The sequence below is a fragment of the Mesoplodon bidens genome, assembly GCF_964165515.1.
Source record: "Mesoplodon bidens genome assembly, contig: HAP1_SCAFFOLD_158, whole genome shotgun sequence".
Lineage (NCBI taxonomy): Eukaryota > Metazoa > Chordata > Mammalia > Artiodactyla > Ziphiidae > Mesoplodon > Mesoplodon bidens.
In genome coordinates this window covers 368,022-384,841 of record NW_027671699.1, presented here as the reverse complement: position 1 = coordinate 384,841, position 16,820 = coordinate 368,022, and the positions used below count along the sequence as shown (strand labels likewise).

Sequence of the window (16,820 nt, the reverse complement as noted above, 5' to 3'; positions counted from 1 at the left end):
ATGAACCCTATCATCACAAAGCACCATGCCCATCATCAAAATGCTTCATGGTTTTGTCACAAAAATGAAATCAAAATGCACCAAGACCTCTCTCATCACAACATTCCAAATCCTTGTGATCACAATGTTCTATAACACTTGTCCTTACAATGCCCTATGACGCAAGGCATCACAATTATCCATGATATTCTCATCACAATGCTCCTTGACCTTTTTCATCACAATGATCCATGCCCTATTCATCACAATGCCAAAATACCAGTGCAATCACATGCTCCATGCCATTTTCATCACAAAGTTCATTGATGCATGTCATCAGAAACCTGCATGGCGTGCTCATTACAATGATCCAAGCCATGGTCATGACAGTGCTCCATGACCCCTGTAATCACAATGCTCAATGCCTCTTTTCACCAGAATGCTCCATGAGACTTGTGATCACAAGGCTCCATGGTCTTCTCATCACAATGCACCAGGAACATGTTATCACCATGCTCCATGACCAATGTCATTACAATGCTCCATGACACCCGACAACACAATGGTCCCAGACTATTGTCATCAAAATGCTCCATGACCCTTTTCATCACATTGAACCATGCCTTTATCATCCCAATGCTCCATGACACCTGTAACAACAATGTTCCGTGACACCTGTCATCACATTGCTCCATGACACTTGTCATCACGATTCTCCATGCCTTTGTGAGCAAAATGCTACAGGACCTTGTCATCACAATGCTCCATGTGGTTGTTATCAAAATACACAATTACCATTGTCTTTAAAATACTCCATTACCATTGTCATCACAATCCTCCATGAACCTTGGGATCACATTGCTTCATACCCTTGTCATCACAATTCTCCATGCTCCTTGAAATCAAAATCATCCATGACATCTGTCATCACAATGCTCCAAACTCTTGTGATCACAATGTTCCATTACACTTGCCATCACAATGCTCCATGATGCCTGTCATCACAATACTCCATACCCTTGTCATCATAATGCTCCATGACGCTTGTCATCACAATGCTCAATACACTTGTCATCACAATGCTTCCTCACACTTGTCGTCAGAATGCTCCTTGAAACCTGTCATGAAAGGCTCCATGCATTTTTCATCAAAATGCTCCAGGCCTTTTTCATCAAAAGGCTCCATGCCATTGTCATCACAATACTCCACAAGCTTGTCATCAGAATGCTCCACGACCCTTGGCATCACAATGCTCCATGACTCCTGTCATCACAATGATCCATGACACCTGTCATCACAATGCTCCATGCCCCTTGTCATTATAGTGCTACATGACGCTAGTCATCACAGTTATCCATCGTATTCTCATCACAATGCTCCAAGTTCTTGCCATAACAATGCTCCATGCCCTGGTCACCACAACGCTCCGTGTCCCTTTTCATCACAATTCTCCACGACCTTGTCATCAGAATGCCCCATGACACTTCTCTTCACAATTTTAAATTATCTTGTCATCACAATTCTCCATGCAATAGTGACCACAATGCTCCATCACCCCTCTCATAGCAAGGTCCATGTGCTTGTAATCAAAATGCTTCACAGCATTGTCATCAAGATTCTCAATGGCCATTGTTACCACAAAGCTCCATGTCACTTTCATCACAATGGTCCATGACACTTGTCATCACAATGCTCCAAGACCTTGTCATCACAATGTTCCATTAACATTGTCATAGAAATCCTCCATGACATATGTCATCACAATGCTCCACGCCATTGTCTTCACAATAGACCATGACATATGTCATCACAATGCTCCGTGAAAACTGTCTTCACAATATTCCATGACCTCGTCATCACAATATTCCATGCCCTTGTCATCACAATGAGCCATGCCCACTCTCATCACAATAATCCATGAAAATTGTCAGACCAATGCTCCATGCCTCTGTCATCACAATGCTCCATGCCATTGTCATCATAATGCTCCATGACGCCTGTCATCACAATGCACCGTGACTCCAGTCATCACAATGCTTCATGACCTTTGTCATCACAATGGTCCATGCCCTCGTCATCACAATGCTCTGTGAATTTGTCACCACAAAGCTCCCTGAACTTTTCATCACAAAGCTCTGTGACCCTTTCCATCACAATGCTCCATGCCTTTGTCAGCACAATACTCCATGACCCTTGTCATCACAATGCTCTATGCTCTTGTCAGCACAATGCTCCATGACCCACGACATCACATTGTGTCATGCTGTTGTCATCACAATGCTCGAAAATCTTGTCAACAGAATGCTCCATGATCTTGTCATCACAATGCTCCATGACATTTTTCATCACAATGCTCAAAACACTTGCCATCACAATGCTCCCTGACACTTGATGTCAGAATGCTCCATGAAGGCTGTCATGAAAAGGCTCCATGACTTTTTCACCACAATGTTCCATGTGCTTTTCATCACAATGCTCCCTGTCATTGTCATCACAGTTTTCCACAAGCTTGTCATCAGAATTCTCCATGACCCTTCTCATCACAATGCTCCATGACCCTTTTTATTACAGTGCTCCAAGACGCTCGTCATCACAATTATACATGGTCTCCTCATCACCATGCTCCACGGTCTTGCCATCACAATGATCCATGCCCTGGTCCTCACAATGCTCCATGTCCCTTGTCATCACAATTCTCCATGTTCTTGTCATCACAATGCTCCATGACACTTCTCATCACAATGTTACATGCTCTTGTCATCACAATTCTCCATCCACTTGTCATCGCAGTACTCCCTGACCCTTGTCACAGCAAGTTCCATGGGATTGTCTTCACAATGCTTCACGACCTTGTCATCAAAATTCTCAATGACCCTTGTCATCACAGTACTCCATGACACTTGTCATCACAATGCTCCATGCCTTTGTCAGCAAAAGGCTACATTACCTTTTCATCACAATGTTCCTTGCGCTTCTCATCACAATCCTCCATTTCCATTGTCATCACAATCCTCCATGAACCTTGGGATCACATTATTTCATGCCCTTTTCATCACAATGCTCCATGCTCCTAGAAATCAAAATGATCCATGACGTCTTTCATCACACTGCTCCAAACACGTGTGATCACAATATTCCATAACACTTGTCATCACAATGCTCCAGATGCCTTTCATCACAATACTCCAAGCCCTTGTCATCACAATGCTCCAAGACTTTGCCATTACAATTCTCAATACACTTGTCATCACAAAGCTCCCTGACACTTGACTTCAGAATGCTCCTTGAGCCCTGTCATGAAAACTCTCAATGCCTTTTTCATCACAATGATCCATGCATTTTTCATCACAATGCTCCATGCCATTGTCATCACAATACTACACAAGATTGTCATCAGAATGCACCATGACCCTTGGCATCACAATGCTCCATGAGCCCCATCATCACAATGCTCCATGACACATGTCATCACAATGCTCCATGCCCCTTGTCATTACAGTGTTCCAAGACGCTCATCATCACAATTATCCATGGTCTTCTCATCACAATGCTACACGGTCTTGTCATCACAATGATCCATGCCCTGGTCATCACAATGCTCCAAGTCCCTTGTCATCACAATTCTCTACCGCCTTGTCATCACAATGCTCCATGACAATTCTCTTCACAATGTTACAGGCACTTGTCATCACAATTCTCCATGCACTTGTCATCGGAATGCTACTTGAACACTCTCATAGCACGCTCCATGCCTTTGTCATCACAATGCTTCACGACTTTGCCATCAAAATACACTATGGCCCTTGTCATCACAATGCTCCATGCCCTTTTCATCACAATGATCCATTACCTTTGTCATCACAATACTCCATGACACTTGGCATCACAATGCTCCATGCCATTGTCATCACAATGGACCATAACATATGTTATCACAATGCTCCCTGACAAATGTCTTCACAATAATCCATGACCATGTAATCACAATGCTCCATGCCCTTGTCATCAAAATGCACCATGCCCACTGTCATCACAATAATCCATGAAACTTGTCAGACCAATCCTCCATGTCCCTGTCATCACAATGCTCCATGTCCTTGTCATCACAATGCTTCATGACCTTTGTCATCACAATGGTCCATGCACTCGTCATCACAAGGCTCTGTGAACTTTGTCACGACAATGCTCCATGAGCTTTTCATCAGAATGCTCTCTGGCTTGTCGTCACAATGCTAGATGCCTTTGTCAGCACAATGATCTATGATCCTTGTCATCAAAATGCTCCATGCACTTGAAAGTACAATGCCCCATGACCCATGTCATCACAATGCGCTGTGTGCTTGTCATCACAATTCTCCTCAACCTCGTCATCACTATGCTCCATAAAACTTGTCATCACAATGCTCCATTCACTTCTCATCAAAAGGCTCTCTCACCACTGATTTTACAATGTTCCATCACTAGTCTTCACAATACTCCCTCACTCGGGTCATCACAATATTCCATGGCCTCTGTCATCAAAATGCTACATTCCCTTATCATCACTATGCTCCATGACCCCTGACATTACAATGTTCCATAACCCCTGTCATCAAAATATTCCATGACACTTTTCATCAAAATGCTCCATGACACTGTCATCAAAATGCTCCCTGTATTTCTCATCAAAATGCACCACGCCTTTGTGATCAAAATGCTCCATGACATTTGTCATCAAAAAGCTCCATGACCCTTGACATCACAATGCTCCATGCCATTGTCATCAGAATGCTCCATGAACATTCTCATCACACTGCTCCATGTCCTTTTCATCACAAAGCTACATGACGCTTGTCATCACAATGCTCGATGCCTTTCTCATCACAATGCTCCACGCTGTTGTCATCAAAACGCTCCATTATCCCTATCACAACAATGCTCCATGAACCCTGCCATCACAATGTTCCACGGACTTGTCATCACAAGGCTCCATGACCCTTGTCCTCACAATGCTCCAAGACCCCTTTAATCACAATGATCCATGCCCTTGTCATCACAATGCTCAATACACTTGTCATCACAATGCTCCCTGCCACTTTTCGTCAGTATGCTACTTGAACCCTGTCATGACAAGGCTCCATGCCTTTTTCATCACAATGATCCATGCCCTTTTCATCACAATGCTCCAAGACCCCTGTAATCACAATGTTCCATGCCCCTTTTCATCTCAATTCTCCATGAACACTGTCATTACTAGGCACCATGCCCATCATCATAGTGCTTCATGCTATTGTCATCACAATGAAATCAAAATGTCCGTGACCACTCTCTTCACAAGGCTCCAAAACCTTGTGATCCCAAGGTTCCACAACACTTGTCATTACAACGACCCATGATGCTCGTCATCACTATTATACATGGTCTTCTCATCAAAATGATCCATTACCTCTATCATCACAATTCTCCCTGACACTTGTCGTCAGTGTACTCCTTGAACCCTGTCATGACAAGGCTCCATGCCTTTTTCATCACAATGATCCATGCCCTCTTCATCACAAGGCAGCAAGACCCGTATAATCACATGGTCAATGGCATTGTCATGACAAAGTTCCATGATGCATGTCATCAGAATGGTCCACGGCCTTCTCATTACAATGCTCCATTCCCTTGTCATCACCATGCTCCAAGACCCCTGTAATCACAATGCTCCATGCACCTTTTCATCAGAATGCTCCATGAGACTTGACATCACAAGGCTCCATGGTCTTCTCATCACAATGCTCCAGGGTCTTGTGATCTCTATGCTCCATTCTATTGTCATCACAAAGTTCCATGACCCCTGTGTTCACAATACTCCATGAATATTTTCAGCCCAATGCTCCATGACATTCTCATCACAATGCTCCATTACCCCTGTCATCACAATGCTTCATGACTTTTTCATCACAATGCTCAATACAGTTGTCACCACAATGCTCACTGACACTTGTCGTCAGAATGCTCCTTGAAACATGTCATGAAAAGGCTCCATGCCTATTTCATCACAATGCTCCATTCCCTTGTCATCACAATGCTCCAAGACCCCTGTAATCACAATGCATTTTGCCCTTGTCATCACAATTCTCCATGATGCATGTCATCAGAGTGTTCCACTGACTTCTCATCACAATGCTCCATGCTCTTGTCATCACAATGCTCCAAGACAACTCTAATCACAATGCTCTGTGACCCTTTTCATCACAATGCTCCATGCCTTTGTCAGCAAAATGCTCCAAGACCCTTGTCATCACAATGATCCATGCTCTTGTCAGCACAATGTTCCATGACCCACGTCATCACAATGTGCCATGCTGTTGTCATCACAATGCTCCATGAACTTGTCATCACAATTCTCCACGTCCTTGTCAACACAATGCTCCATGACACTTCTCATCACAATATTACATGCACTTGTGATCACAATTCCCAATGCACTTGTCATTGCAATTCTCCATGACCCCTGTCATAGCAAGCTCCATGACCTTGTCGTCACATAGCTTCACGACCTTGTCATCAAAATTCTCAATAACCCTTGTCCTCACAATGCTCCATGCCCTTGTAATCGCAATGCTCCATGACACTTGTCATCACAATGCTCCAATCCCTTGTCATCACAATGCCCCATGCCCAATCTCATCACAATAATCCATGAAACTTGTCAGACCAATGCTCTATGCCCCTGTAATCACAATACTCAATGCCTTAGTCAGCAAAATGCTACATGACATTGTTATCACAATGCTCCATGTGCTTGTCATCACAATCCTCCATGAACATTGGGATCACATATCTTCATGCCCTTGTCATCACAATGCTCAATACACTTGCCATCACAATGCTCCCTGACACTTGTCATCAGAATGTGCCATGAAACCTGACATGAAAAGGCTCCATGCCTTTTTCATCACAATGTTCCATGCTCTTTTCATCACAATTCTCCATGCCATTGTCATCACAATACTCCACAAGCTTGTCATCAGAATGCTCCATGACCCTTGTCATCACAATGCTCCATGACTCCTGTCATCACAATGCTCCATGACACCTGTCATCACAATGTTCCATGCCCCTTTTCAACACAGGGCTCCATGACACTCGTCATTACAATTATCCATGGTCTTCTCATCTCCATGCTCCACGGTCTTGCCATCACAATATTCCATGCCCTTGTCATCATAATGCTCCATGTCTCTTGTCATCACAATTCTCCACGTTCTTGTACTCACAATGCTCCATGACACTTCTCATTACAATGTTACATTCTCTTGTCATCACAATTCTCCATGCACTTGTCATCGCAGTGCTCCATGACCCTTGTTATAGCATGCTCCATGCGCTTGTCATCACAATGCTTCACGACATTGTCATCAAAATTCTCAATGGCCTTTGTCATGACAATGATACATGTCCCTTGTCATCACCATGCTCCATGCGCTTGTCATCAAAATACTCCATTATCATTGTCATTAAAATCCTCCTTTAACATTGTCATCAAAATCTTTCATGAACCTTGGGATCACATTGCTTCATGTCCTTGTCATCAAAATGCTCCATGCCATTTTCATCACAATACTCCACAAGCTTTCATCAGAATGCTCCATGACCCTTGTCATCACAATGCTCCATAACCCCTGCATCACCATGGTCCATGACACCTGTCATCACAATGCTCCATGCACCTTGCCATTACAGTGTTCCATGACGCTCATCATCACAATTATCCATTGTCTTCTCATCACAATGCTCCACTGTCTTGCAATCAAAATGCTCCATGCCCTGGTCATCAAAATGCTCCATGTCCCTTGTCATCACAATTCTCCACGTCCTTGTCATCACAATGTTTCATGACACTTCTCATCACAATGTTACATGCACTTGTGATCACAATTGCCCATGCACTTGTCATTGCAATGCTCCATGACCCCTGTCATAGCAAGCTCCATGACCTTGTCGTCACATAGCTTCACGACCTTGTCATCAAAATTCTCAATGACCCTTGTCATCACAATGCTCCATGCCCTTGTAATTGCAATGCTCCATGACACTTGTCATCACAATGCTCCAAACCCTTGTCATCACAATGTGCCATGCCCAATCTCATCACAATAATCCATGAAACTTGTCAGACCAATGCTCCATGCCCCTGTAATCACAATACTCTATGCCTTTGTCAGCAAAATGTTACATGACATTGTCATCATAATGCTCCATGCGCTTGTCATCACAATCCTCCATGAACATTGGGATCACATATCTTCATGCCCCTGTCTTCACAATGCTCCATGCTCCTTGAAATCAAAATCAACCATGACCCCTGACATGACAATGCTCCATAATCCTTTTCATCAAAATGCTCCATGACCATGTTCATCTCAATGCTCCATAACCCCTGACTTCACTATGTTAGATAACCCCTATCATCAAAATGCTCCACACCCTTGTCATCAACATGCTCCATGACCTTTGTCATCACAAAGCTCCATGAAACTTGTCATCACAATGCTCGATGCACTTATCATCACAATGCTCCATTTCCTTGTTATTACAATCCACCATGACACGTATCACAGTGTTCCCTGCCCTTGGCATCACAATGCTCCATGACCCTTGTCACAACAATGTTCCATGACCCCTGCCATCACAATGTTCCACGGCCTTGTCATCACAAGGCTCCATGACCCTTGTCATCACAATGCTCCAAGACCCCTGTAATCACAATGCTCCATGCCCCTTTTCATCTCAATGTTCCATGAACCCTATCATCACAATGCACCCTGACAATCATCATAATGCTTCATGCTATTCTCATCAAAATGGACCATGACATACGTCATCACAATGCTCCCTGACACCTGTCTTCACAATACTCCATGACCTTGTCATCACAATACTCCATGCCCTTGTCATCACAATACTCCATGCCCTTGTCATCACAATGCACCATGCCCAAAGTCATTGCAATAATCCGTGAAACTTGTCAGACCAATGCTCCATGCCCATGTCATCATAATCCTCCATACCCTTGTCATCACAATGCTCCAGGAACCCTGTCATCACAATGCTCCGTGACTCCAGTCATCACAATGCTTCATAACCTTTGTCATCACAATGGTCCGTGCTTTCTTCATCACAAGGTTCTGTGACCTTTGTCACCACAATGTTCCATGAGCGTGTCATCACAATGCACTGTGACCATTTTCATCACAATACTCCATGCCTTTGTCAGCACAATGCTCCATGACACTTGTCATCACAATGCACCATGCACTTGTCAGCACAATGCTTCATGACCCATGTCATCACAATGTGTCATGCGCTTGTCATCACAATGCTCCACAACCTTCTCATCACAATGCTCCATAAACGGTGTCATCACAATGCTCCCTGCACTTCTCATCAAAATGCTCTCTCACCACTGATATCACAACGTTCCATCACTAGTCATCACAATACTCACTCACCCTTGGCATCACAATGTTCCATGACCACTGTCATCAAACTGTTACATCCCATTATCATCTCAATTGTCTATGAACCCTGACATCACAATGTTCCATAACCCATTTCATCAAAATGCTCCATGACAATTTTAATCACAATGCTCCATGACCCCTGACATCACAATGTTCCATAACCCCTGTCACCGAAATGTTCCATGACACTTTTCATCAAATTGCTCCAGGACCCTGTCATCAAAATGCACCCTGAACTTATCATCACAATGCACAACGCCCTTGTTATCAAAATGCTCCATGACATTTGTCATCAGAAAGCTCCATGACACTTGGCATCACAATGCTCCATGCATGCCTTTGTCATCACAATTCTCCATGAACCCTCTCATCACATTGCTCCTTGCCCATCTTATCACAATGTTCCATGCCCTTGTCATTACAAATCTCCATGACACATGTATCACAGTGTTCCATGCCCTTGTCATCACAATGCTCCATGACCGCTGTCATAACAATGCTGCATTACCCCTGCAATCAAAATATTCCACTGCTATGTCATCACAAGGCTGCATGACCCTTGCAATCACAGTGATCCAAGACCCCTGTAATCACAGTGCTCCATGCCCTTGTCATCAGAAAGCTCCATGACGCATGTCATCAGAATTGTCCATGGCCTTCTCATCACAATGCTCCATGTCCTTGTCATCACAATGCTCCAAGACCCCTGTAGTCACAATGCTCCATGCCCCTTTTCATCTCAATGTTCCATGAACCCTATAATAACATGCACATCATCATAATGCTTCATGCTGATGTCATCACAATGAAATCAAAATTCTCCATGACCTATGTCATTACAATGATCCAAACCCTTGTGTTCACAATGTTCCATAACACTTGTCCTCACAACGATCCATGACACTCCTCATCCCAGTTATCCATGGTTTTCTCATGACAATGCTCCATGACCATTGTCATCATAATGTTCAATACATTTGTCATCACAATGCTCCCGGACATATGTCATCAGTATGCTCCTCGAACCCCGTCATGACAAGACTGCATGCCTTTTTCCTCACAATGATCCATGTCCTTTTCATCAGAAGTCTCCAAGACCCCTGTAATCACAATGCTCCATGCCCTTGTCATCACCAAGCTCCATGACACATGTCATCAGAATGTTCCATGGCTTTCTCATCACAATGTTCCATGCCCTTGTCATCACCATGCTCCAAGACACCTGAAATCACAATGCTCCGTGCCCCTTTTCATCAGAATGCTCCATGGGATTTGTCATCAAAAGGCTCCATGGTCTTTTCATCACAATGTTCCAGGACTTTGTCATCACAATGCTCCATTCCCTTGTCATCACAATGCTCCATGAACCCTGTCACCACAATGCTCCATGACCACTGTTATGACAACGATCCATGACCCCTGACAACACAATAATCCTGGACCCTTGTCATCAAAATGCTCCATGACATTGTCATCACAATGATCCATGCCCTTGTCATCCCAATGATCCATCACCCCTGTAATCACAATGCTCCGTAACACTTGTCATCACAGTGCTGAAGGACACTTGTCATCACAATGCTCCATGCCTTTGTCAGCAAAATGTTACATGACATTGTCATCACAATCCTCCATGAACCTTGGGATCACATTGCTTCATGCCTTTGTCATAACAATGCTCCAAGCTCTTTGAAATCAAAATTATACATTACCAGTGTCATCACAATGCTCCAAAATGTTGTGATCTCAATATTCCATAACACATGTCATCACAATGCTCCATGATGCCTGTCATCACAATACTCCAAACCGTTGTCATCAAAATGCTCCCTGACTCTTGTCATCAGAATGTTCCTTGAACCCTCTCATGAAAAGGCTCCATACCGTTTCATCACAATGCCAATTGCAATTTGCATCAAAATGCTCCATGCAATTTTCATCACAATACTCCACAAGCTTGTGATCAGAATGCTCCATGACCAATGTCATCACAATTTTGCATGACACCTGTCATCACAATGCTCCATGACACCTGTCATCACAATGCTCCATACCCCTTGGCAATACAGTGCTCCATGACACTCGTCATCACAATTATCAATGGTATTCTCATCTCAATGTTCCATGGTCTTGACATCACAATGATGCATGCCCTGGTCATCACAATGCTCCATGTCCCTTGTCATCACAATTCTCCACGTCCTTGTCTTCATAATGCTCCATGACACTTCTCATTACAATGTTACATGCTCTTGTCATCACAATTCTCCATGCATTTGTCATCGCAATGCTCCATGCCCTGGGCATCACAATGCTCCTTGCCCTGGTCATCACAATACTCCATGTCCCATGTCATCACAATTCTCCACGTCCTTGTCATCACAATGCTCCATGACACTTCTCATCACAATGTTACATGTTCTTCTCATTACAATTCTCCTTGCACTTGTCATCACAATGCTCCATGACCCCTGTCATAACAAGCTCCATGCGCTTGTCATCACAATGCTTCATGACTTTATCATCAAAATTCTCATTGGCCATTTTCATCACAATGCTCCATGCACTTGTTATCACAATACTCCATGACACTTCTCATCACAAGGCTCCAAGCCCTTGTCATCACAATACACCATAACCTTTATCATCACAATCCTCCATGACACTAGGCATCACAATGCTCCATGCCATTGTCATCACAATGGTCCATTACATATGTCAGCACAATACTCCCTGACACCTGTCTTTATAATATTCCATGACCTTGTCATCACAAAGCTCCATGCCCTTGTCATCACAATGTGCCATGCCCAATGTCATAACAATAATCCATGAAACTTGTCAGAACCATGCTCCAGGCCCCTGTCATCACAATGCTCCATGCCCTTGTCATCACAATGCTCCATGACTCCTGTCATCACATTGATCTGTGACTCCCGTCAACACAATGCTTCATTACCTTTGTCACCACAATGCTCCATGAACTTTTCATCACAATGCTCTGTGACCCTTGTCATCACAATGCTCCATTCGCTTGCCAGAACATTGCTCCATGACCCATGTCATCACAATGAGCCATGCACTTGTCATCACAATGCTCCACAACCTTGTCTTCACAATGCTTCCTAAACATTATCATCACAATGCTCCATAAACCTTGTCATCACAATGCTCCATGCACTTCTCATCAAAATGCTCTCTCACCACAGATATAACAATATTCTCTCACTAGTCATCACAATAGTCCCTCATCCCTGTCATCAAAATGTTCCATAGCACCTGTAATCACAATGCCACATGCCCTTATCATCACAATGCTCCATGACCCCTGACATCACAATGTTCAATAACCCCTGTCATCAAAATGCACCACACCCTTGTGATCAAAATGCTCCATGACCTTTGTCATCACAAAGCTCCATGACCGTTAGCATAACAGTGCTCCATGCCATTGTCATCGCAATGCTCCATGAACACTCTCATCACATTGCTCCATACCCTTGTCATCACAAAGCTCCATGATGCTTGTCATAATAATGCTCGATGCACTTCTCTTCACAATGCTCCATGCCCTTGTCATTACAATCATCCATGACCAATGTATCACAGTGTTCCGTGCCCTTGTCATCACAATGCTCCATTACCCGTCATAACAATGTTCCATGACCCATGCCATCACAATATTCCACGGCCTTGTCATCACAAGGCTCCATGACTATTGTCATCACAATGTTCCAAGACCCCTGTAGTCACAATGCTCCATGTACCTGTCATCACGAAGCTCCATGACACTAGTCATCAGAATTCTCCATGGCCTTCTCAGCGCAATGCCCCATACCCTTCTCATCACCATGCTCCAAGACCCCTCTAATCACAATGCTCCATGCCCCTTTTCATTTCAATGCTCCATGAACCCTGTCATCACAATTCACCATGCCCTTCATCATAATGCTTCATGCTAATTGTCATCACAATGGACCATGACATATGTCATCACAATGCTCCCTGACACCTGTCTTCATAATACTCCATGAACTTGTCATCACAATGCTCCATACCCTTGTCATCACAATGCTCCACGACTCCTGTCATTACAATGCTCCGTGACTCCAGTCATCACAATGCTTTTTGAAATTTGTCATCACTATGGTCCATGCCCTCGTCATCACAAGGTTCTGTGAGCTTTATTACCACAATGCTCCATGAGCTTTTCATCACAATACTTTGTGACCATTGTCATCACAATGCTCCATGCCTTTGTCAGCACAATGCTCCATGACCATTGTCATCACAATGCCCCATGTACTTGTTAGCACAATGCTACATGACCAATGTCATCACAATTCGCCATGTGTTTGTCATCACAATGCTCCACAACCTTGTTATCACAACGCTCCTTTAAAAGGTGTCATCACAATGCTCCATGCACTTCTCATCAAAATGCTCTCTCACCACTGATATCACAATGTTCCATCACTAGTCATCACAATCCTCCCTCACCCCAGTCATCACAATGTTCCATGACACCTGTCATCACAATGCTACATGTCTTTATCATCACAATGCTCCATGAACCCTGACATCACAATGTTCCATAACCCCTGTCATCAAAATGTACCATGACACTTTTCATCAAATTGCTCCATGACCCTGTCATCAAAATGCACCGTGCCCCTCTAATCACAATGCACCACACCCTTGTCATCAAAATGCTCCATGACATTTGTCATCACAAAGCTCCATGACCCTTAGCATCAAAATGCTCCATGCCGTTGTCATTATAATCCTCCATGAACCATGTTTCACAGTGTACCATGCCCTTGAATCACAATGATCCATGACATCTGTCATATCAATCCTCCATTACCGCTGCCATCACAATATTCCACGGCTATGTCATCACAAGTCTCCACGACCGTTGCAATCACAATGATCCAAGACCCATGTAATCACAATGCTCCATGCCCTTGTCATCATGAAGCTCCATGACGCATGTCTTCAAAATTGTCCATGGCCTTCTCATCACAATGTGCCATGCCCTTGTATCCCAATGCTCCAAATCCCCTGTAGTCACAAAGCTCTATGCCCCTTTTTATCTCAATGCTCCATGAGCCCTGTCATAACAATGCACCATGCCCATCATCATAATGCTTCATGCTATTGTCACCAAAATGAAATCAAAATGCTTCATGACGTCTGTCATCACAATGCTCCAAACCCTTGTGTTCACAATGTTCCATAATAATTGTCCTCACTATGCCCCATGATGTTCATCATCACAATTATCCATGGTCTTCTCATTACAATTCTCCATGAACATTGTCATCATAAATCTCAATATACTTGTCATCACAATGCTCCTGGACACTTGTCATCAGTATGCTCCTTGAACCCTGTCATGATAAGGCTCCATGCCTTTTTCATCACAATGATCCATGCCCTTGTCATCACAATGCTCCAAGAACCCTTTAATCACAATGCTCCATGCCCCTTGTCATAAGAATACTTAATGAGATTTGTCATCACAAAGCTCCATGGCCTTCTCATCACAATGCTCAAGAACCTTGTCATCACAATGCTCCAAGACATTGTCATCCCAATGTTCCATGGCCCCTGTAATCACAATGCTCCATGACATTGTCATCACAGTGCTCCATGCCTTTGTCAGCAAAATGCTACATGACCTTGTCATCACAATGCCCCATGCGATTGTCATCACAATCCTCCATGAACCTTGGGATCACATTGCTTCATGCCTTTTTCATAAGAATGCTCCATTCTCTTTGAAATCAAAATGATCCATGACATGTGTCATCACATTGTTCCAAACCCTTGTGATCTCAATGTTCCATAACACTTGTCATCACAATGCTCCATAATGACTGTCATCACAATACTCCATGCCCTTGTCATCAAAATGCTCCATGACATTTGTCATCAAAATGCTCAATACACTTGTCATCACAATGCTCCCTGACATTTGTCATCAGAATGCTCCTTGAAACCTGTCATGAAAAAGCTCCATGCTTTTTTCATCACAATGCTCCATGCTCTTTGCATCACAATGCTCCATGCAATTTTCATCAAAATACTCCACAAGCTTGTCATCAGAATGCTCCATGACCCTTTTCATCACAATGCTCCATGACACCTTTCATCACAATGCTCCATGTCCATTGTCATTACCGTGTTCCATGACACTCATCATCACAATTATCCATGGCCTTCTCATCTCAATGCTTCACGGTCTTGCCATCACAATGCTCCATGCCCTGGTCATCACAATGCTCCATGACCCTTGTCATAACAATTCTCGATGGCCTTGTCATCACAATGCTCCATGACACTTCTCATCACAATGTTGCATGCTATTGTCATCACAATTCTCCACGCACTTCTCATCGCAATGCTCGATGAACCCTGTCATAGCAAGCTCCATACGCTTGTCATCACAATGATTCACGACCTTACCATCAAAATTATCAATGGCCATTTACATCACAACTTTCCATGCACTTGTCATCACAATACTCCATGACCCTTGTCTTCAAAATGTTCCAAGCCCTGGTCATCACAATGCTGCATTTCCTTTATCATCACAATCCTCCATGACATTAGGCATCACAATGCTCCATGCCATTGTTATCACAATGAACCTTTACATATGTCGTCACAATGCTCACTGACTCCTGTCTTCATAATATTCCATGACTTTGTCATCACAATGTGCCATGCCCAATGTCATCACAATAATCCATGAAACTTATGAGAACAATGTTCAAGGCCCCTGTCATAATAATGCTCCATGCCCTTGTCATCACAATACTCCATGAATCCTGTCATTACAATGCTTCGTTACTCCAGTCAACACAATGCTTCATGACCTTTGTCATCACGATGGTCCATGCCCTCGTCATCACAAGGCTCTGTGACCTTTGTAACCACAATGCTCCATGAACTTTTCATCACAATGCTCTGTGACCCTTGTCATCACAATGTTCCATGCCTTTTTCAACACAATGCTCTTTGAGCCATGTCATCACAATGAGCCATACACTTGTCATCACAATTCTCCACAACCTTGTCTTCGCAATGCTTCATAAACATTGTCATCACAATGCTCCATAAATCTTGTCATCAAAATATTCTCACATTGATATCACAATGTTCTATCACTAGTCATCACAATACTCCCTCATCCCTGTCATCACAATGTTCCATAACATCTGTCATCACAATGCTACATGCCCTTATAATCACAAAGCTTCATGACCCCTGACATCACAATGTTCAATAACCCCTGTCATCAAAATGCACAACACACTTGTCATCAAAATGCTCCATGACTTT

The 16,820-nt window shown here is 43.4% G+C and overlaps 1 long non-coding RNA gene across 1 annotated transcript in view; it reads right to left on the bottom strand.

Annotated features, from left to right (window-relative positions):
• The window catches only part of LOC308611138, a 140,480-nt gene extending 124,613 nt beyond the window's left edge, over window positions 1-15,867 (bottom strand). Inside the window, exon 1 of the long non-coding RNA XR_014014779.1 lies at window positions 15,803-15,867. This is a non-coding gene — a long non-coding RNA (uncharacterized lncRNA). The remainder of the gene's footprint in view (window positions 1-15,802) is intronic.
• Between the last annotated feature and the right edge of the window lie 953 nt (window positions 15,868-16,820).